The following is a 23,878-nucleotide window of genomic DNA, read 5'->3' on the forward strand; positions in this document are numbered from 1 at the left end:
AGATAGCCAAGTGGGAATATAAAGTTGTTGCTGTAATTGTGACCTGACTCCAAAAACAACAGGACTGGGTTCTGGACTGGAATGGAATGGAATTCTTCAGTGTTTCTGTTGTTTGGCTTGCATTGACTCATCGATTTTCTTGTTTTTCACTTTGTCGATGCCTTTGAATAATTGTGGATCCTTCTTCAGGGTGTCTTCTTTCACCAGGTAGTTCTGACCTCTGATGATGTTGATTGTAATCAGCTTCAATTCGCTGATAGTTTTGGAAGTGAGCAGATTTCGTTTGCTTGAGTCTACAACATGGAACTCAGTCTGACATGTGGACCCATGGGAGGATTTGAATGCCATTCCTGCGTTGGAGTTGCATCCATCCAATAAGAGACCGAGTAGAAGTGACAGTTCTGTCAGTCGAATATGAGACTTTTAATGGCAGGGTTGTGAGTTTGAGTGCCATTCTGTTTTTCCCTTTTTTAAGGCTTCATGAGCAGAGAGTACAGGGAGTGTTTGAAATGAGCAAGTCTCGCTTTGATTCAGGACTCTTACCTCTCAGCAGCATCTCACGATGAAAGATTGAATTTGATCTCATTTCATTCTCAGCTCGGGGTCTGTGCGGCTCAGTGGCACTTCTGGCTGTCTCCCGCTTCACAATCCATCAGTACTGAGAAAGCAATGGGGAATATTACTCACATGTTGTGTTCTTTAATTTTTTGGAAAACTTGAATGTATGTATTTTCTTCCAAAACAAGGACACCAAGCCACTGTTAATGTAGGGCTGAAATAGTTCAGTTGGGAGAGTGTTAGACTGAAGATTTAAAGGTCCCTGGTTCAATCCTGGGTTTCAGCAATTTCGCTTCCTTATGCGTCCCTTGCCTTGGTTCTGATTTTCCAGTTGCACAATTTACTTTGAGATTATTTCCCAAGCACCAGTGGATTGAATTTGAGAAACAACAGAGTCATTTACAACAAAGAAGGTGGTCATTTGGCCTATCACGTCCATGCTGGCTCTCCCCGGAGCAATCTAGTCAGTTCCACTCACCAGCTCGGTCCCTTTCCTCCTGCAAGTTTCTTTCCTTCAAGTATCCATCTAATTTCCTTTTCAAATCATTGATTGTCTCTGCTTCCACCACACTCGTGGGCCAAGACATTACTACCCACAGCATAAAAAATTCCACCTCATCAAGGATGGGAAATACTTATATCATCTATATTTGCTTATTCTCTCTTTATATGAGAATAGACTGACAGTCAACATGAAAGGAAACCCAAAAATCTTCGAGCAGCATGTAAATGATAAGTGGGTAGTAAGAGGTTGAGTCGGGCCTATGAGGGACAAAAAGGATAATATAAACTTAGAGGTGCAGGGCAATGTTAATCTACTTAATGAGTACTTTGTATCAGTGATCACTAAGGAAGTGGAATTTGACAAAATATCAGTCGATGTGAAGAGAGTAGAGTCATTGGAGAGGGTACAAATTGAGAGAGGGAGGTACTAAAAAGGCTGGCTGTGCTTAGGGAAGATAAATCACCTGGTCCGGATGGCTCACATCCCAGGTTGCGAAAGGAAATGCGGATGCAGATAACGGAAGGGCTTGCTATAATCTTCCAATCTTCCCTGGATACGGGGGAGGTGCCAGAGGATTAAACAGTGGCAAATGCGACACCCTTATTCAAGAAAGGGTGTAAGGACAGTCCGGGTAACTACAGGCTAGTTAGATTAACAGCAGCGGTGGGTAAGGTTTTGGAAAGAATAATCAGGGTAAAAAATCAACAGTCACTTGGAGAGGTTCGAGTTAATTAAGGAGAGTGAGCATGGATTTATAAATGGGAGTTCATGCTTGACTAATCTAACTGCATTTTTTGATGAACTAACAGAGCAGGTTGATGAAGGGAATGCAGTGGATGTTGTTTATATGGATTTTAAGGAAGCGTTTGACAAGGTACCACATAAAAGGGCGGTTAACAAAATTGAGGTTCGTGGTATAGGAGGGTCAGTGTCCAATTGGATAGAAAATTGGTTTAAGGACAGAAAACAGCGAGTCTTATTAAATGGTTCTTTGTCAGACTGGAGGATAGTCGACAGTGGTGTTCCCCAAGGGTCAGTGCTAGAACCACTGCTTTTTTTGCTCAAGGTAATTGACTTGGATCTTGGAATACAGAGTAGAATCTCAAAATATGCCGATGACACCAAACCTGGAGGAGCGGCAAACAGTGAGGATGATATGAACTGCCTGCAACAGGACAGTGATAGGCTAGCAGAATGGGCAGACAGGTGGCAGATGGAATTTAATAGTGACAAGTGTGAGGTGATGTATTTTGGCATAAGGAATAGGGAGAGGCAATATATACTTCATGGCACAGTTCTAAAGAGTGTACTGGAATAGAGGGACTTGGGGTTCATGTGCATCAATCTTTGAAGGAGGCAAGTCATATTGCGAGAGTGGTTCGCAAAGCATATGGGATCTTGGGCTTTATAAGTAGAGGCATTGAGTACAAAAGCAGGGAAGTTATGCTGAACCATTATAAAACTCTGGTTAGGCCCCAATTGGAGTGTTGCTTCCAGTTCTGCTCAGCAGACTTTAGAAAGAATGTGAGGGTCCTTGAGAGGACGCAGAGGCGATTTACCAGAATGGATCCAGGGATGGGGGATTTTAGTTACAAGGTTAGGTTGGAAAAGCTAGGATTATTCTGCCTTTCTCAAAGGAGATTGAGTGGAGAATTGATAGAGGTGTATAACACCTCTAGAGAACAGGCCATCCTGGACTGGGTATTGTGTAATGAGAAAGGATTAGTTAACAATCTTGTTGTGTGGGGTACCTTGGGGAAGTGCGCCCATAATATGATAAAATTCTTCATTAAGATGGAGAGTGAGAGAGTTGATTCCGAGACTCGGGTCCTGAATCTAAACAAAGAAAACTATGAAAGTATGAGGCGGGAGTTGGCTATGATAGATTGGGGAACGTTACTTAAAGGGTTGACAGTGGATAGGCAATGGCTAACATTTAAAGAGCGCATGGATGAATTACAACAATTGTTCATTCCTGTCCGTGCAAAAGTAAAACAGGAAGGGTGGCTCAACTGTGGCTTACAAAAGAAATTAAGGAAAGTATTAGATCCAAGGAGGAGAAATATAAAATGGCCAGAACAAGCAGCAAACCTGAAGATTGTGAGCAGTTTGGAATTTAGCAGAGGAGGACAAAAGGATTGATTAAGAAGGGGGAAATAGAGTATGACAGTAAGCTAGCAGAGAACATAAAAACTGACTGTAAAAGCTTCTCTAGATATGTGTCGAGAAAAAGATTAGTGAAGACAAATGTGGGTCCCTTACAGTCAGAAACGGGGGAATTTATAATGGGGAACAAAGAAATGGCAGACCAATTAAATACATACTTTGGTTCTGTCTTCACAAAGGACGATACAAATTACCTCCCAGAAATGTTGGGGAACATAGGGTCTAATGAGAAGGAGGAACTGTATGAAATCTGTATTAGTAGGGAATGTTTGGGAAATTGATGGGATTGAAGGCCGATAAATCCCCAAGGCCTGATAATCTGCATCCCAGAGTACTTAAGGAAGTGGCCCTTGAAATAGCAGATGCATTTCTGGTCTTTTTTCAAAATTCTGTAGACTCTGGAACAGTTCAAATGGATTGGACGGTAGTTAATGTAACTCCACTATTTAAAAAAAGAGGCAGAAAGAAAACAGCGAATTATATACCGGTTAGCCTGACATCAGTCGTGGGGAAAATGCTGGAGTCCAATATAAAAGATGTAATAGCAGAGTGCAATAATAACTCGTCTCCACTCCTAGTATTTCTAAATCCCACACATTCACTATAATGTGAACAATTATTTCCTGTTGTGTCTCTCTCAGATTTGTAAACTTCACTGTATTGGAGTGAGGTGACATCTACTGGCGGGAAGCAAGAACTGCAATCAAGCAGCAGAAACTCCACAGTCTGTCAGGGTTAAAGAAACATTGCAATGTGAGGATACAGCGAAGTGGTTTGATTGGGTAGATGGAGACATGATTCCACTTGTGGTGGTATCTGAAGCAAAGGCCAGAAATACAAAATTGTCATTAATAAAAGAAATGAGGAATTCATGAAAAATGTAGTAACGTAGTGAATGGTGAGAATGTGGATAGAATAGAAAGTGAGATTGGATGGACAGAAGCAGTCTGAAAGGATGGCTGAAACAAAAGGTGAGTGCCCTGAAACGTTAACTGTGTTTCTCTCAGCACAGATGCTGCCAGAGCTGCTGAACATTTCCAGCACTTTCTGTTTTTATTTCAGCATTTGCAGGATGTTGCTTTGATCTGAAAAAAAAATGGATGATTGGCTGGGGGGTTCCAGTGAAATTCCACAGCAGCTAAAGAAACCTGACTGGTCAGTGGCTCGTTGGTTTAGGGGTATGATTCTCGCTTAGGGAGTATGGTTAATTAACATGCGAGAGATCCCGGGTTCAAGTCCCGGACGAGCCCTGGCCTGGTGGCATTTTTAGATTAAGGTTATCTATTGGTTTCAGCCTTGCAGAAGGTGGAATTGACTTCCAAACAGAGCTGGCATGAGGACCAGACAACTGGATTCAAAGAGCTTGTCGACAAAATTGCAATTAACTAAATGTACAGATAGCCAAGTGGGAATATAAAGTTGTTGCTGTAATTGTGACCTGACTCCAAAAACAACAGGACTGGGTTCTGGACTGGAATGGAATGGAATTCTTCAGTGTTTCTGTTGTTTGGCTTGCATTGACTCATCGATTTTCTTGTTTTTCACTTTGTCGATGCCTTTGAATAATTGTGGATCCTTCTTCAGGGTGTCTTCTTTCACCAGGTAGTTCTGACCTCTGATGATGTTGATTGTAATCAGCTTCAATTCGCTGATAGTTTTGGAAGTGAGCAGATTTCGTTTGCTTGAGTCTACAACATGGAACTCAGTCTGACATGTGGACCCATGGGAGGATTTGAATGCCATCCCTGCGTTGGAGTTGCATCCATCCAATAAGAGACCGAGTAGAAGTGACAGTTCTGTCAGTCGAATATGAGACTTTTAATGGCAGGGTTGTGAGTTTGAGTGCCATTCTGTTTTTCCCTTTTTTAAGGCTTCATGAGCAGAGAGTACAGGGAGTGTTTGAAATGAGCAAGTCTCGCTTTGATTCAGGACTCTTACCTCTCAGCAGCATCTCACTATGAAAGATTGAATTTGATCTCATTTCATTCTCAGCTCGGGGTCTGTGCGGCTCAGTGGCACTTCTGGCTGTCTCCCGCTTCACAATCCATCAGTACTGAGAAAGCAATGGGGAATATTACTCACATGTTGTGTTCCTTAATTTTTTGGAAAACTTGAATGTATGTATTTTCTTCCAAAACAAGGACACCAAGCCACTGTTAATGTAGGGCTGAAATAGCTCAGTTGAGAGAGCGTTAGACTGAAGATCTAAAGGTCCCTGGTTCAATCCCGGGTTTCAGCACTTCCGCTTCCTTATGCGTCCCTTGCCTTGGTTCTGATTTTCCGGTTGCACAATTTACTTTGAAATTATTTACCAAGCACCAGTGGATTGAATTTGAGAAACAACACAGAGTCATTTACAGCACAGAAGGTGGTCGTTTGGCCTATCACGTCCATGCTGGCTCTCCCCGGAGCAATCTAGTCAGTTCCACTCACCAGCTCGATCCCTTTCCTCCTGCAAGTTTCTTTCCTTCAAGTATCCATCTAATTTCCTTTTCAAATCATTGATTGTCTCTGCTTCCACCACACTCGTGGGCCAAGACATTACTACCCACAGCATAAAAAATTCCACCTCATCAAGGATGGGAAATACTTACATCTTCTATATTTGCTTATTCTCTATTTCTATGAGAATAGACTGGCAGTCAACATGAAAGGAAACCCAAAAATCTTCGAGCAGCATGTAAATGATAAGTGGGTAGTAAGAGGTTGAGTCGGGCCTATTAGGGACAAAAAGGATAATATAAGCTTAGAGGTGCAGGGCAATGTTAATCTACTTAATGAGAACTTTGCATCAGTGATCACTGAGGAAGTGGAATTTGACAAAATATCAGTCGAAGTGAAGAAAGTAGAGTCAATGGAGAGAGTACAAATTAGGAGAGGGAGGTACTAAAAAGGCTGGCTGTGCTGAGGGAAGATAAATCACCTGGTCCGGATGGCTCACATCCCAGGTTGCGAAAGGAAATGCGGATGCAGATAACGGAAGGGCTTGCTATAATCTTCCAATCTTCCCTGGATACGGGGGAGGTGCCAGAGGATTAAACAGTGGCAAATGCGACACCCTTATTCAAGAAAGGGTGTAAGGACAGTCCGGGTAACTACAGGCTAGTTAGATTAACAGCAGTGGTGGGTAAGATTTTAGAAAGAATAATCAGGGTAAAAAATCAACAGTCACTTGGAGAGGTTCGAGTTAATTAAGGAGAGTGAGCATGGATTTATAAATGGGAGTTCATGCTTGACTAATCTAACTGCATTTTTTGATGAACTAACAGAGCAGCTTGATGAAGGGAATGCAGTGGATGTTGTTTATATGGATTTTAAGGAAGCGTTTGACAAGGTACCACATAAAAGGGCGGTTAACAAAATTGAGGTTCGTGGTATAGGAGGGTCAGTGTCCAATTGGATAGAAAATTGGTTTAAGGACAGAAAACAGCGAGTCTTATTAAATGGTTCTTTGTCAGACTGGAGGATAGTCGACAGTGGTGTTCCCCAAGGGTCAGTGCTAGAACCACTGCTTTTTTTGCTCAAGGTAATTGACTTGGATCTTGGAATACAGAGTAGAATCTCAAAATATGCCGATGACACCAAACCTGGAGGAGCGGCAAACAGTGAAGATGATATGAACTGCCTGCAACAGGACAGTGATAGGCTAGCAGAATGGGCAGACAGGTGGCAGATGGAATTTAATAGTGACAAGTGTGAGGTGATGTATTTTGGCATAAGGAATAGGGAGAGGCAATATATACTTCATGGCACAGTTCTAAAGAGTGTACTGGAATAGAGGGACTTGGGGTTCATGTGCATCAATCTTTGAAGGAGGCAAGTCATATTGCGAGAGTGGTTCGCAAAGCATATGGGATCTTGGGCTTTATAAGTAGAGGCATTGAGTACAAAAGCAGGGAAGTTATGCTGAACCATTATAAAACTCTGGTTAGGCCCCAATTGGAGTGTTGCTTCCAGTTCTGCTCAGCAGACTTTAGAAAGAATGTGAGGGTCCTTGAGAGGACGCAGAGGCGATTTACCAGAATGGATCCAGGGATGGGGGATTTTAGTTACATGGTTAGGTTGGAAAAGCTAGGATTATTCTGCCTTTCTCAAAGGAGATTGAGTGGAGAATTGATAGAGGTGTATAACACCTCTAGAGAACAGGCCATCCTGGACTGGGTATTGTGTAATGAGAAAGGATTAGTTAACAATCTTGTTGTGTGGGGTACCTTGGGGAAGTGCGCCCATAATATGATAAAATTCTTCATTAAGATGGAGAGTGAGAGAGTTGATTCCGAGACTCGGGTCCTGAATCTAAACAAAGAAAACTATGAAAGTATGAGGCGGGAGTTGGCTATGATAGATTGGGGAACGTTACTTAAAGGGTTGACAGTGGATAGGCAATGGCTAACATTTAAAGAGCGCATGGATGAATTACAACAATTGTTCATTCCTGTCTGTGCAAAAGTAAAACAGGAAGGGTGGCTCAACTGTGGCTTACAAAAGAAATTAAGGAAAGTATTAGATCCAAGGAGGAGAAATATAAAATGGCCAGAACAAGCAGCAAACCTGAAGATTGTGAGCAGTTTGGAATTTAGCAGAGGAGGACAAAAGGATTGATTAAGAAGGGGGAAATAGAGTATGACAGTAAGCTAGCAGAGAACATAAAAACTGACTGTAAAAGCTTCTCTAGATATGTGTCGAGAAAAAGATTAGTGAAGACAAATGTGGGTCCCTTACAGTCAGAAACGGGGGAATTTATAATGGGGAACAAAGAAATGGCAGACCAATTAAATACATACTTTGGTTCTGTCTTCACAAAGGACGATACAAATTACCTCCCAGAAATGTTGGGGAACATAGGGTCTAATGAGAAGGAGGAACTGTATGAAATCTGTATTAGTAGGGAATGTTTGGGAAATTGATGGGATTGAAGGCCGATAAATCCCCAGGGCCTGATAATCTACATCCCAGAGTAATTAAGGAAGTGGTCCTTGAAATAGCAGATGCATTTCTGGTCTTTTTTCAAAATTCTATCGACTCTGGAACAGTTCCAATGGATTGGACGGTAGTTAATGTAACTCCGCTATTTAAAAAAAGAGGCAGAAAGAAAACAGCGAATTATATACCGGTTAGCCTGACATCAGTCGTGGGGAAAATGCTGGAGTCCATTATAAAAGATGTAATAGCAGAGTGCAATAATAACTCGTCTCCACTCCTAGTATTTCTAAATCCCACACATTCACTATAATGTGAACAATTATTTCCTGTTGTGTCTCTCTCAGATTTGTAAACTTCACTGTATTGGAGTGAGGTGACATCTACTGGCGGGAAGCAAGAACTGCAATCAAGCAGCAGAAACTCCACAGTCTGTCAGGGTTAAAGAAACATTGCAATGTGAGGATACAGCGAAGTGGTTTGATTGGGTAGATGGAGACATGATTCCACTTGTGGTGGTGTCTGAAGCAAAGGCTAGAAATACAAAATTGTCATTAATAAAAGAAATGAGGAATTCATGAAAAATGCAGTAACGTAGTGAATGGTTAGAATGTGGATAGAATAGAAAGTGAGATTGGATGGACAGAAGCAGTCTGAAAGGATGGCTGAAACAAAAGGTGAGTGCCCTGAAACATTAACTGTGTTTCTCACAGCACAGATGCTGCCAGAGCTGCTGAACATTTCCAGCACTTTCTGTTTTTATTTCAGCATTTGCAGGATGTTGCTTTGATCTGAAAAAAAATGGATGATTGGCTGGGGGGTTCCAGTGAAATTCCACAGCAGCTAATAAAGCTTGACCTGTCAGTGGCTTGTTGGTCTAGGGGTATGATTCTCGCTTAGGGAGTATGGTTAATTAACATGCGAGAGATCCCGGGTTCAAATCCCAGACGAGCCCTGGTCTGCTGGCATCTTTAGATTAAGGTTATCTATTGGTTTCAGCCTTGCAGAAGGTGGAATTGACTTCCATACGGAGCTGGCTTGAGGACCAGACAACTGGATTCAAAGAGCTTGTCGACAAAATTGCAATTAACTAAATGTACAGATAGCCAAGTGGGAATATAAAGTTGTTGCTGTAATTGTGACATGACTCCAAAAACAACAGGACTGGGTTCTGGACTGGAATGGAATGGAATTCTTCAGTGTTTCTGTTGTTTGGCTTGCATTGACTCATCGATTTTCTTGTTTTTCACTTTGTCGATGCCTTTGAATAATTGTGGATCCTTCTTCAGGGTGTCTCCTTTCACCAGGTAGTTCTGACCTCCGATGATGTTGATTGTAATCAGCTTCAATTCGCTGATAGTTTTGGAAGTGAGCAGATTTCCTTTGCTTGAGTCTACAACATGGAACTCAGTCTGACATGTGGACCCATGGGAGGATTTGAATGTCATCCCTGCGTTGGAGTTGCATCCATCCAATAAGAGACCGAGTAGAAGTGACAGTTCTGTCAGTCGAATATGAGACTTTTAATGGCAGGGTTGTGAGTTTGAGTGCCATACTGTTTTTCCCTTTTTTAAGGCTTCATGAGCAGAGAGTACAGGGAGTTTTGAAATGAGCAAGTCTCGCTTTGATTCAGGACTCTTACCTCTCAGCAGCATCTCACTATGAAAGATTGAATTTGATCTCATTTCATTCTCAGCTCGGGGTCTGTGCGGCTCAGTGGCACTTCTGGCTGTCTCCCGCTTCACAATCCATCAGTACTGAGAAAGCAATGGGGAATATCACTCACATGTTGTGTTCTTTAATTTTTTGGAAAACTTGAATGTATGTATTTTCTTCCAAAACAAGGACACCAAGCCACTGTTAATGTCGGGCTGAAATAGCTCAGTTGGGAGAGCGTTAGACTGAAGATCTAAAGGTCCCTGGTTTAATCCCGGGTTTCAGCAATTTCGCTTCCTTATGTGTCCCTTGCCTTGGTTCTGATTTTCCAGTTGCACAATTTACTTTGAGATTATTTACCAAGCACCAGTGGATTGAATTTGAGAAACAACACAGAATCATTTACAACATAGAAGGTGGTCATTTGGCCTATCACGTCCATGCTGGCTCTCCCCGGAGCAATCTAGTCAGTTCCACTCACCAGCTCGATCCCTTTCCTCCTGCAAGTTTCTTTCCTTCAAGTATCCATCCAATTTCCTTTTCAAATCATTGATTGTCTCTGCTTCCACCACACTCGTGGGCCAAGACATTACCACCCACAACATAAAAAATTCCACCTCATCAAGGATGGGAAATACTTACATCTTCTATATTTGCTTATTCTCTATTTCTGTGAGAATAGACTGGCAGTCAACATGAAAGGAAACCCAAAAATCTTCGAGCAGCATGTAAATGATAAGTGGGTAGTAAGAGGTTGAGTCGGGCCTATTAGGGACAAAAAGGATAATCTAAGCTTAGAGGTGCAGGGCAATGTTAATCTACTTAATGAGTACTTTGTATCAGTGATCACTAAGGAAGTGGAATTTGACAAAATATCAGTCGAAGTGAAGAAAGTAGAGGCAATGGAGAGAGTACAAATTAGGAGAGGGAGGTACTAAAAAGGCTGGCTGTGCTTAGGGAAGATAAATCACCTGGTCCGGATGGCTCACATCCCAGGTTGCGAAAGGAAATGCGGATGCAGATAACGGAAGGGCTTGCTATAATCTTCCAATCTTCCCTGGATACGGGGGAGGTGCCAGAGGATTAAACAGTGGCAAATGCGACACCCTTATTCAAGAAAGGGTGTAAGGACAGTCTGGGTAACTACAGGCTAGTTAGATTAACAGCAGCGGTGGGTAAGGTTTTAGAAAGAATAATCAGGGTAAAAAATCAACAGTCACTTGGAGAGGTTCGAGTTAATTAAGGAGTGAGCATGGATTTATAAATGGGAGTTCATGCTTGACGAATCTAACTGCATTTTTTGATGAACTAACAGAGCAGGTTGATGAAGGGAATGCAGTGGATGTTGTTTATATGGATTTTAAGGAAGCGTTTGACAAGGTACCACATAAAAGGGCGGTTAACAAAATTGAGGTTCATGGTATAGGAGGGTCAGTGTCCAATTGGATAGAAAATTGGTTTAAGGACAGAAAACAGCGAGTCTTATGAAATGGTTCTTTATCAGACTGGAGGATAGTCGACAGTGGTGTTCCCCAAGGGTCAGTGCTAGAACCACTGCTTTTTTTGCTCAAGATAAATGACTTTGATCTTGGAATACAGAGTAGAATCTCAAAATATCCCGATGACAACAAACTTGGAGGAGTGGCAAACAGTGAGGATGATATGAACTGCCTGCAACAGGACAATGATAGGCTAGCAGAATGGGCAGACAGGTGGCAGATGGAATTTAACAGTGATAAATGTGAGGTGATGGATTTTGGCAGAAGGAATAGGGAGAGGCAATATATACTTAATGGCACAGTTCTAAAGAGTGTACTGGAATAGAGGGACTTGGGGTTCATGTGCATCAATCTTTGAAGGTGGCAAGACATATTGCGAGAGTGGTTCGCAAAGCATATGGGATCTTGGGCTTTATAAATAGAGGCATTGAGTACAAAAGCAGGGAAGTTATGCTGAACCATTATAAAACTCTGGTTCGGCCCCAATTGGAGTGTTGCTTCCAGTTCTGCTCAGCAGACTTTAGAAAGAATGTGAGGGTCCTTGAGAGGACGCAGAGGTGATTTACCAGAATGGATCCAGGGATGGGGGATTTTAGTTACAAGGTTAGGTTGGAAAAGCTAGGATTATTCTGCCTATATCAAAGGAGATTGAGTGGAGAATTGATGGAGGTTTATAACACCTCTAGAGAACAGGCCATCCTGGACTGGGTATTGTGTAATGAGAAAGGATTAGTTAACAATCTTGTTGTGTGGGGTCCCTTGGGGAAGTGCGCCCATAATATGATAAAATTCTTCATTAAGATGGATTGTGAGAGAGTTGATTCCGAGACTCGGGTCCTGAATCTAAATAAAGGAAACTATGAAGGTATGAGGCGGGAGTTGGCTATGATAGATTGGGGAACGTTACTTAAAGGGTTGACAGTGGATAGGCAATGGCTAGCATTTAAAGAGCGCACGGATGAATTACAACAATTGTTCATTCCTGTCCGTGCAAAAGTAAAACAGGAAGGGTGGCTCAACTGTGGCTTACAAAAGAAATTAAGGGAAGTATTAGATCCAAGGAGGAGAAATATAAAATGGTCAGAACAAGCAGCAAACCTGAAGATTGTGAGCAGTTTGGAATTTAGCAGAGGAGGACAAAAGGATTGATTAAGAAGGAGGAAATAGAGTATGAGAGTAACCTAGCAGAGAACACAAAATCTGACTGTAAAAGCTTCTATAGATATGTGTAGAGAAAAAGATTAGTGAAGACAAATGTGGGCCCCTTGCAGTCAGAAACGGGGGAATTTATAATGGGGAACAAAGAAATGGCAGACCAATTAAATACATACTTTGGATCTGTCTTCACAATGGAGGATACAAATTATCTCCCAGAAATGTTAGGGAACATAGGGTCTAGTGAGAAGGAGGAACTGTATGAAATCAGTATTAGTAGGGAATGTTTGGGAAATTGATGGGATTGAAGGCCGATAAATCCCCAGGGCCTGATAATCTACATCCCAGAGTAATTAAGGAAGTGGCCCTTGAAATAGCAGATGCATTTCTGGTCTTTTTTCAAAATTCTATCGACTCTGGAACAGTTCCAATGGATTGGACGGTAGTTAATGTAACTCCATTATTTAAAAAAAGAGGCAGAAAGAAAACAGCGAATTATATACCGGTTAGCCTGACATCAGTCGTGGGGAAAATGCTGGAGTCCATTATAAAAGATGTAATAGCAGAGTGCAATAATAACTCGTCTCCACTCCTAGTATTTCTAAATCCCACACATTCACTATAATGTGAACAATTATTTCCTGTTGTGTCTCTCTCAGATTTGTAAACTTCACTGTATTGGAGTGAGGTGACATCTACTGGCGGGAAGCAAGAACTGCAATCAAGCAGCAGAAACTCCACAGTCTGTCAGGGTTAAAGAAACATTGCAATGTGAGGAAACAGCGAAGTGGTTTGATTGGGTAGATGGAGACATGATTCCACTTGTGGTGGTGTCTGAAGCTAAGGCCAGAAATACAAAATTGTCAGTAATAAAAGAAATGAGGAATTCATGAAAAATGTAGTAACGTAGTGAATGGTTAAAATGTGGATAGAATAGAAAGTGAGATTGGATGGACAGAAGCAGTCTGAAAGGATGGCTGAAACAAAAGGTGAGTGCCCTGAAACGTTAACTGTGTTTCTCTCAGCACAGATGCTGCCAGAGCTGCTGAGCATTTCCACCACTTTCTGTTTTTATTTCAGCATTTGCAGGATGTTGCTTTGATCTGAAAAAAAATGGATGATTGGCTGGGGGGTTCCAGTGAAATTCCACAGCAGCTAATAAAATCTGACCTGTCAGTGGCTCGTTGGTCTAGGGGTATGATTCTCGCTTCGGCAGAATAATTAATTAACATGCGAGAGATCCCGGGTTCAAGTCCTGGACGAGCCCTGGTCTGCTGGCATTTTTAGATTAAGGTTATCTATTGGTTTCAGCCTTGCAGAAGGTGGAATTGACTTCCATACGGAGCTGGCTTGAGGACCAGACAACTGGATTCAAAGAGCTTGTCGACAAAATTGTAATTAACTAAATGTACAGATAGCCAAGTGGGAATATAAAGTTGTTGCTGTAATTGTGACCTGACTCCAAAAACAACAGGACTGGGTTCTGGAATGGAATTCTTCAGTGTTTCTGTTGTTTGGCTTGCATTGACTCATCAATTTTCTTGTTTTTCACTTTGTTGATGCCTTTGAATAATTGTGGATCCTTCTTCAGAGTGTCTTCTTTCACCAGGTCGTTCTGACCTCTGATGATGTTGATCGTAATCAGCTTCAATTCGCTGATAGTTTTGGAAGTGAGCAGATTTCCTTTGCTTGATTCTACAACATGGAACTCAGTCTGACATGTGGACCCATGGGAGGATTTGAATGCCACCCCTTCGTTGGAGTTGCATCCATCCAATAAGAGAGTGAGTAGAAGTGACAGTTCTGTCAGTCGAACATGAGACTGTTAATGGCAGGGTTGTGAGTTTGAGTGCCATTCTGTTTTTCCCTTTTTTAAGGCTTCTTGAGCAGAGAGTACAGGGAGTGTTTGAAATGAGCAAATCTCGCTTTGATTCAGGACTCTTACCTCTCTGCAGCATCTCGCTATGAAAGATTGAATTTGATCTCATTTCATTCTCAGCTCAGGGTCTGTGCGGCTCATTGGCACTTCTGGCTGTCTCCCGCTTCACAATCCATCAGTACTGAGAAAGCAATGGGGAATATTACTCACATGTTGTGTTCTTTAATTTTTTGGAAAACTTGAATGTATGTATTTTCTTCCAAAACAAGGACACCAAGCCACTGTTAATGTCGGGCTGAAATAGCTCAGTTGGGAGAGCGTTAGACTGAAGATCTAAAGGTCCCTGGTTTAATCCCGGGTTTCAGCAATTTCGCTTCCTTATGTGTCCCTTGCCTTGGTTCTGATTTTCCAGTTGCACAATTTACTTTGAGATTATTTACCAAGCACCAGTGGATTGAATTTGAGAAACAACACAGAATCATTTACAACATAGAAGGTGGTCATTTGGCCTATCACGTCCATGCTGGCTCTCCCCGGAGCAATCTAGTCAGTTCCACTCACCAGCTCGATCCCTTTCCTCCTGCAAGTTTCTTTCCTTCAAGTATCCATCCAATTTCCTTTTCAAATCATTGATTGTCTCTGCTTCCACCACACTCGTGGGCCAAGACATTACCACCCACAACATAAAAAATTCCACCTCATCAAGGATGGGAAATACTTACATCTTCTATATTTGCTTATTCTCTATTTCTGTGAGAATAGACTGGCAGTCAACATGAAAGGAAACCCAAAAATCTTCGAGCAGCATGTAAATGATAAGTGGGTAGTAAGAGGTTGAGTCGGGCCTATTAGGGACAAAAAGGATAATCTAAGCTTAGAGGTGCAGGGCAATGTTAATCTACTTAATGAGTACTTTGTATCAGTGATCACTAAGGAAGTGGAATTTGACAAAATATCAGTCGAAGTGAAGAAAGTAGAGGCAATGGAGAGAGTACAAATTAGGAGAGGGAGGTACTAAAAAGGCTGGCTGTGCTTAGGGAAGATAAATCACCTGGTCCGGATGGCTCACATCCCAGGTTGCGAAAGGAAATGCGGATGCAGATAACGGAAGGGCTTGCTATAATCTTCCAATCTTCCCTGGATACGGGGGAGGTGCCAGAGGATTAAACAGTGGCAAATGCGACACCCTTATTCAAGAAAGGGTGTAAGGACAGTCCGGGTAACTACAGGCTAGTTAGATTAACAGCAGCGGTGGGTAAGGTTTTAGAAAGAATAATCAGGGTAAAAAATCAACAGTCACTTGGAGAGGTTCGAGTTAATTAAGGAGAGTGAGCATGGATTTATAAAAGGGAGTTCATGCTTGACTAATCTAACTGCATTTTTTGATGAACTAACAGAGCAGGTTGATGAAGGGAATGCAGTGGATGTTGTTTATATGGATTTTAAGGAAGCGTTTGACAAGGTACCACATAAAAGGGCGGTTAACAAAATTGAGGTTCGTGGTATAGGAGGGTCAGTGTCCAATTGGATAGAAAATTGGTTTAAGGACAGAAAACAGCGAGTCTTATGAAATGGTTCTTTATCAGACTGGAGGATAGTCGACAGTGGTGTTCCCCAAGGGTCAGTGCTAGAACCACTGCTTTTTTTGCTCAAGATAAATGACTTTGATCTTGGAATACAGAGTAGAATCTCAAAATATCCCGATGTCAACAAACTTGGAGGAGTGGCAAACAGTGAGGATGATATGAACTGCCTGCAACAGGACAATGATAGGCTAGCAGAATGGGCAGACAGGTGGCAGATGGAATTTAACAGTGATAAATGTGAGGTGATGGATTTTGGCAGAAGGAATAGGGAGAGGCAATATATACTTAATGGCACAGTTCTAAAGAGTGTACTGGAATAGAGGGACTTGGGGTTCATGTGCATCAATCTTTGAAGGTGGCAAGACATATTGCGAGAGTGGTTCGCAAAGCATATGGGATCTTGGGCTTTATAAATAGAGGCATTGAGTACAAAAGCAGGGAAGTTATGCTGAACCATTATAAAACTCTGGTTCGGCCCCAATTGGAGTGTTGCTTCCAGTTCTGCTCAGCAGACTTTAGAAAGAATGTGAGGGTCCTTGAGAGGATGCAGAGGAAATTCACCAGAATGGATCCAGGGATGGAGGATTTTAGTTACAAGGTTAGGTTGGAAAAGCTAGGGTTGTTCTGCCTGTATCAAACGAGAGTGAGGGAAGAATTGATAGATGTGTTTTAGGCTATGACAGTTTTAAATAAGTTGGCAAGGAAACATTGTTCCCGTTAACTATTGGTACAAGGACTAGGGGACACAGATTGAAGGTTTTGGACAGGAGGTACAGGGGGAATGTGCGCAATAACTTTTTTACACAGTGATTGGTGATGATCTGTAACTCGCTGCCCACGAGGGCGGTGGAAATGGAGATAATCGAGGATTACAAAAGGAATTTGAATGGGCACTTGAAGGAAATAATTTTACAGGGCTATGGGGATCGAGCAGACAAGTAATAACTCGTCTCCACTCCTAGTATTTCTAAATCCCACACATTCACTATAATGTGAACAATTCTTTCCTGTTGTGTCTCTCTCAGATTTGTAAACTTCACTGTATTGGAGTGAAGTGACATCTACTGGCAAGAAACAAGAACTGCCGTGATGAGATCAGCCATGATTGTATTGAATGGCAGAGCAGGCTCGAGGGGCTGAATTGCCGACTCCTGCTTCTAGTTCTTATGTTCATAGAATCACACAGCACAGAAGGAGGCCATTCGGCCCCATTGTGCCTCTGCTGACTCTCTAACAAAAAGATGCAATTAGTCCAACCCCCTGCCTATTTCCCCATAATCCTGGAGAATTTCACTTTGAAATATTTGTGCAATTCCTTCATGAAAGTTATAATTGAATCTGTTTCCACCACCCTGTCAGACAATTCATTCCAAATCTGAATCAGTTACTGGGTAAAAAGATCTCTCCTCACCTCCCCTTGACATTTTTGGCCAATTATTTTAAATCTGTGTCCTCTGGTTACTGACCCCCAGGACATTGGAAACAGTTTCTCCCTCTCTACCGTATGAAAATCCTTCATGATTCTGAACACCTCTATTAAATCTTGCCTTAACCTTCTCTACTCTGAAGAGAACAATCCCAGCTTCACCAGCCTGTCCAGAGAACTGACACCCCTCATCTCTGGGATCATTCTAGTAAATCTCCTCTGAACTGTCTCAGAAGCTTTGATGTCCTTTCTAAAGCCTGGTGCCCAGAACTGGACACATTACTCGAGCTGAGATCGAGCCAGCGACGCCCACATCCCACGAACGAATAAAAAAACGCTCCCTAACCAGTCCCCAATTCTTAAGCATTTATAGACGCTCCCTGCCCAGTCTCCAATTCTTATCGATTTACAGACGCTTCCTGACCAGTACCCAATTCTTATCGATTTACAGATGCTTCCTGACCAGTACCCAAATCTTATTCATTTAGAGACGCTCCCTGCCCAGTCTCTAATTCTTATCCATTTACAGACGCTCCCTGACCAGTACCCAAATTTTATTCATTTAGAGACGCTCCCTGCCCAGTCTCGAATTCTTCTCCATCTCCAGACGCTCCCTGCCCAGACCCCAATTCTTATCCATTTATAGACGCTCCCTGTCCAGTACCCAAATTTTATTCATTTAGAGACGCTCCCTGCCCAGTCCCCAATTCTTATCCATTTACAGACGCTCCCTGACCAGTACCCAAATTTTATTCATTTAGAGACGCTCCCTGCCCAGTCTCCAATTCTTATCCATCTCCAGACGCTCCCTGCCCAGACCCCAATTCTTATCCATCTATGGACGCGGTTTCGGGAAGCCTCACCGGGAAAAGCTTCACCGTCGCCATCCGCAGGGATACAGATGGGATTGTTCCATGTTATTGTGGCCCGGAGGCCCTGCTCCAGCTGTGTGAGCCCGCAAAGGGCGCGGTCTTCTCGCACTTTGTGAATATCCCGCTCCAACTCCGAACCCGCAGCTCCAGCTCCTGACAGAGCTGTCTCTACTGCGCCTGCGCGCCCCGCTCCTGCAACAGATTGGGCGGATTCTAGGCCGCTGAGCATTCTGGGTACCACACCTGTCATTAATGCTATTCTTTCAGATGATCGGTTTTATTACGTACATTTCATGTCCTGGTATCGTCGTGAGTGTTTTCTTTTGTACCTGTCAATGCCTGGGAGGATAGAGTCAGCTTCACTTTGTAGCCATGAGTTTCTGGTGTGAGAAAGTGGTGTTTAACTCAGTATATTTCAGTTTTTGGTCTGTGACTGTGGGTATTATTCAGTACCTGTTTGTTTCTGCTATTGCTCTGTGAGTTTCACCACATATCTTTCAACAACTTGTATGTGAGCATCAGCTTTTGTCTATATCTATCAGTTTCTGAGAAGTGAGAAAGGGTTTGATTCTATCCCTATCAGTTTCTGTTACATGCATGTGTCTTTAATCTGCACCTCCTCTGAGTGTGTCTTCTTCTCTGTACTTGTAGGTGAGTATGTGTTTTGCTTTGTATCTCTCAGTCTTTGAAGTGTGAGCCTGGGTTTGTCCCTAATTTCCTTTTTTCCTTGCAGTTGGGATATGAAAGAAAGATTTTTACACGTTACCTGCCAACTGCTGCTTAGTGACTGTGGGTTTCACACTGTAACTGTCAATTTCTTGTCTGGTAATGCGAAGTTTACAGTGCACCTGTCAGTTTCTAGTCTAGGACTGAGTTGGTTTTACTCTGTCCCTAGCATTCGCTGGTATGTTAGTGTGGGGTTTACATTGTACCTGTCAGTTTCTTGTATGTGAGTGTTGATTTCACTCTGAAAAGAATCATAGATCATAGAATAGTTACAGAACAAAAGGAAGCCATTCAGTTCATTGTGCTTGTGCTGCTTCTCTGCACGAGCAACTCAGCTCATGCCACAGACTCATGTATTCCATGAAAACATGCACTTTCTTTCACTTCAGATAATTATCTTTTACCATTTTGAAAGTCATGGTTGAATCAGCCTCCATCACACTCTCAAACAGTGCATATCAGATCTTAACCACTCGCTGTGCAAAATAAGTTTTTCCTCATGTTGCCTTTGGTTCTTTTGCCATTCACCTTAAATCGGTGTCCTCTGGTTACAGAGACTTGAATAATATTCCCCATTGCTTTCTCAGCACTGATGGATTGTGAAGCAGGAGACAGCCAGAAGTCCCACTGAGCCACACTGATCCCGAGCTGGGAATGAAATGAGATGAAGTTCAATCGTTCACAGCGAGATGCTGCAGAGAGATAAGAGTCCCGAATCAAAGTGAGACTTTCTCATAGTTTTGCTGAATTTCATTTCAAACACTCCTTGTACTCTCTGCTCATGAAGCCTTAAAAAAGGGAAAAACAAAATGGCACTCAAACTCACCACCCTGAAATTAAAAGTTTAATGTTCGACTGACTGAACTGTCACTTCTACTCGGTCTCTTATTGGATGGATGCAACTGTATTCTTCAACGCAGGGGTGGCATTCAAATCCTCCCATGGGTCCACATGTCAGACTGAGTTCCATGTTGTAGACTCAAGCAAAGGAAATCTGCTCAGTTCCAAAACTATCAGTGAGTTGAAGCTCATTACGATCATCATCATCAGAGGTCAGAACTACCTGGTGAAAGAAAACACCCTGAAGAAGGATCCACAATTATTCAAAGGCATCAACAAAGTGAAAAACAAGAAAATCAATGAGCCAATGCAAGCCAAACAACAGAAATGGGAAAGGTTTCCTTTCCATACCAGAACCCAGTTCTGTTGTTTTTTGGAGCCAGGCTTCAGTTAAAGTTACAACTTTATATTCCTACTTGGCTCTCTGTACATTTCATTCATTCCAATTTTGTCGACAAGCTCTTTGAATCCAGCCCTCTGGTCCTCAAGCAGGCTCCATATGGAAATCAATTCCGCCTTCTGTAAGGCTGAAACCAATCGACGACCTTAAACTAAAAACACCAACAAAGAAGGGCTTGTCCAGGATTTGAACCCAGGATCTCTCACACATTAATTAATCACTTACCCTAAGCAAGAATCATACCCCGAGATCAACATGCCACTGATATCAGAACTTCCTTTTAGCTCCTGTGGAATTTCACTGGCAGCCAAAGCCAATCATCCATTTTTTTTCAGATCAAAGCAACATCCTGCAAATTCTGAAATAAAAACAGAAAGTGCTGGAAATGTTCAGAAACTCTGGCAGCATCTGTGGAGAGAGAAACAGAGTTAACCTTTCAGGGCGTTTCCCTTTTGTTTGAGCCATCCTTTCACACTGCTTCTGTCCACCCAATCTCACTTTCTATTCTATCTAGATTCCACCCACTCACCACCTAAATACATTTGTCATGAATTCCTCATATCTTTTAATAATGACAATTTTATATTTCTGGCCTTTGCTTTGGACTCCACCACAAGTGGTATCATGTCTCCATCAACCCAATCAAACCCATTCACTATTTCCTCACATTGCAATGTTTCTTTCACCCTGACAGACTATGGAGTATCTGCTGCTTGGTTGCAGTTCTTGCTTCCTGCCAGTAGATGGCACCTCACTCCAGTACAGTGAAGTTTACAAATCTGAGAGCCACACAAGAAGAAAAATTGTTCACATTATAGTGAACAAGTCCCTCTATTCCTGCACACTCTTTAGAACTGTGCCATTAAGTATATATTGCCTCTCCCTATTTCTTCTGCCAAAATGCATCACCTCACACTAGTCACTATTAAATTCCATCTGCCACCTGTCTGCCCATTCTGCTAGCCTATCATTGTCTTGTTGCAGGCGGTTCATTTCATCCTCACTGTTTGCCACTTCTCCAAGTTTGGTTTTATCGGCATATTTTGAGATTCTGCTCTATATTCCAAGATCCAAGTCATTTATCTGTAGCAAAAAAAAGCAGTGGTTCCAACAGTGACCCTTGGGGTCGAGCACTGTATTCTGTACAATTTTGGTTTCCTTATTTTATATTTATTTAGAGATACAGCACTGAAACAGGCCCTTCAGCCTACCGAGTCTGTGCTGACCAAAAACCACCCATTTATACTCGCCCTGCAGTAATCCCATATTCCCTACCACCTACCTGCACTGGGAGCAATTTACAACAGCCAATTTACCTATCACCTGCAAGTCTCTGGCTGCGGGAGGAAACCAAAGCACCCAGCAAACACCCACATGGTCACAGGGAGAACTTGCAAACTCTGCACAGGCAGTAGCCAGAATCAAACCTCGGTTTTTGGAGCTGTGAGGTTGCGGTGCTAACCACTGTGCCGCCCATGACAATGCCACTACGCCATCACCTCCCCTTATCTAAGGAAGGATAGACTTGTCACAGAGGGAATGCAATGGAGATTCACCAGACTAATCCCCTTATGATGAGAGACTGCAGAAACTGGGCCCAAATTCTCTGGAGTTTCAAAGAATGAGAGGTGATCTCATTGAAACTTCCAAAATTCTTACAGGGTGTGACAGGGTAGATATGGATAGGATGTTTCCTCTGTCTAGTGAGTCTGGAAGAAGGGGACACAGTCTCAGAATAAGGACAGGCCATTTGAGACTGAGATGAGCAGGAATTTCTTTACTCAGAGGGTGGGTAATCTGTGGAATTCTTTATCCCAGAGGGCTGTGGAGGCTCAATTACTGAACATATTCAAGACAGAAATCAATAGATTTCTAAATACTACCGGGATCAAGGGATATGGAGATAGCAGGGAAAAATGGCAAAGAGGGATATGGTCAGCCACGAACTGTTTGAATGGCAGAGCAGGCTCAATGGGCTGATTGGCCTAATGCCCCTATTTCCTATGATCCTATGAATCCCAATAATCTACATCAGACGTTAGACCGAGCTATGCATTACATACCAGTTCAAAAATCCCACAGAGATTAAGACTGAAAGATACAGTATCAATTCCATTACTACAAAGTGAAGGACTTGGAGCTTGCAGACCAGCCCATGTATAAGATTGAAAGTTATGTTTTCATTCACAATCATTTTCACAGAGCTAAATATTGAATACCAATCCACAACTTGTACAGGACTACCAAATAAAACCTACAACTGTGAAATACAGTCAATCCATATTTTAAATTAAACACAACGCAAACAAATATTGATGCATCAAGAGAGCAGGAAACAGTGAGAGCAGAGTGGAGCATAAAGAGCCCGGGGTGGGGAGAGAGAGAGAGTAAGCAAGAGTTCACTCAGAGAGCAGGAAACGGTGAAAGCGGAGTGGACAGGAGTCCAAGCATGCTGGAGTTTGGAAACAAAGTGAATAGTGACATCACAGGAAAGCTGCAAGGTGACTGGTTGTGATTAACGGCTGTTAGGGAGTAACAGTAAATAGTTAGTACACCACTGTTAGGGTGGGTGTGTAAATGGCTGGGTTATAGCATTTCAACAACAGGCAGAATAAAAAGAGTATAAATTAAGTATTAATGATAAGGGACAAGTGAATCGTTGGTGAGTTTTTTGGAGTAAGGTTTATCTTAACTAGTGAACTGTATTGATTTTTAGTGGGATTTATCAGTACTAGGAAAGTTTTATTTATAATTCTAAGGTGTTGTAGTACTGTTAAGGTTTTTTTTAGCAGTAGCAAATGGTCAACTAACGGCAGGGGTGTTTCAACCTTGAGAGTGCACCGCCTGTGATATGTGGGAGCTCCAGGATGCTTCCACTATCTTAGAGAACATTTGTGCCAGGAAGTGCTCTCAATTGTGGCAGCTTGAGCTCTGGGTTTTGGAACTTGAGTGGCAGCTGGTGACACTGCAGTGCATTCGTGAGAAGAGAGCTACATGGATAGCACGTTTATAGATGTGGTCACCCCACAGCTTAAGAGTATGCAGGGAGAGAGGGAATGGGTGATCAACAGGCAGTCAAAAAGAATCGAGTAGGTAGTGCAGGACACCCTGACTGCATGACGCTCTCCAACGGGTATTCAGTTCTGAATATGGAGGACAGTGATGCTTCCCTGGGGAGTGCAGCCAGAGCCAAGTCCATGGCACCATGGGTGACTCAGCTGCAAAGGGAGGTACAAGGAAGACTGGAAAAGCCATAGTGATAGGTGATTCAATAGTCAAGGGAACAATCAGGCATTTCTGTAGCCGCAGACATGAATCCAGGAATGGTATGTTGCCTCCCTGGTGCCAGGATCAAGGATGTCATTGAGCAGTTACAGAGCATCCTGAAAGGGGAGGGTGAACAGCCAGCAGTTGTGGTCCACATCGGAACAAACAACATAGGTAGAAATAAGGATGTTGTCCTGCAGTCAGAATTTGGGGAGTGAGGTAAGAAATTTGCAAATGGGACATCAAAAGTAATAATCTCCGGATTACTCCCAGTGCCAAGCGCAAGTGAGTACAGGAATAGAAGAAGACAGATGAATGTGTGGCTGGAAAGATGGTGCAGGAGGCATGGCTTTAGATTCTTGGGACCGGTCGGACGGGTTGCACCTGAACAGAGCTGGGACGGAGTTCCTTGCGGGGCATTTT

The 23,878-nt window shown here is 42.6% G+C and overlaps 4 non-coding genes across 4 annotated transcripts; all 4 read left to right on the forward strand.

The window, feature by feature from the left end:
* The first annotated feature begins 4,390 nt into the window (after positions 1-4,390).
* On the forward strand, positions 4,391-4,479 carry trnap-agg (transfer RNA proline (anticodon AGG)). The gene is given in 2 exon segments: positions 4,391-4,426; positions 4,444-4,479. It is a non-coding gene; the product is annotated as a tRNA-Pro (tRNA).
* Positions 4,480-5,395: 916 nt separating this feature from the next.
* On the forward strand, positions 5,396-5,468 carry trnaf-gaa (transfer RNA phenylalanine (anticodon GAA)). The gene has a single exon. It is a non-coding gene; the product is annotated as a tRNA-Phe (tRNA).
* Positions 5,469-10,019: 4,551 nt separating this feature from the next.
* On the forward strand, positions 10,020-10,092 carry trnaf-gaa (transfer RNA phenylalanine (anticodon GAA)). The gene has a single exon. It is a non-coding gene; the product is annotated as a tRNA-Phe (tRNA).
* A 4,540-nt stretch (positions 10,093-14,632) lies between these two features.
* On the forward strand, positions 14,633-14,705 carry trnaf-gaa (transfer RNA phenylalanine (anticodon GAA)). Its single transcript has one exon. It is a non-coding gene; the product is annotated as a tRNA-Phe (tRNA).
* Positions 14,706-23,878: the final 9,173 nt, after the last annotated feature.

This window comes from Heterodontus francisci, chromosome 35 (genome assembly GCF_036365525.1).
Source record: "Heterodontus francisci isolate sHetFra1 chromosome 35, sHetFra1.hap1, whole genome shotgun sequence".
NCBI lineage: Eukaryota > Metazoa > Chordata > Chondrichthyes > Heterodontiformes > Heterodontidae > Heterodontus > Heterodontus francisci.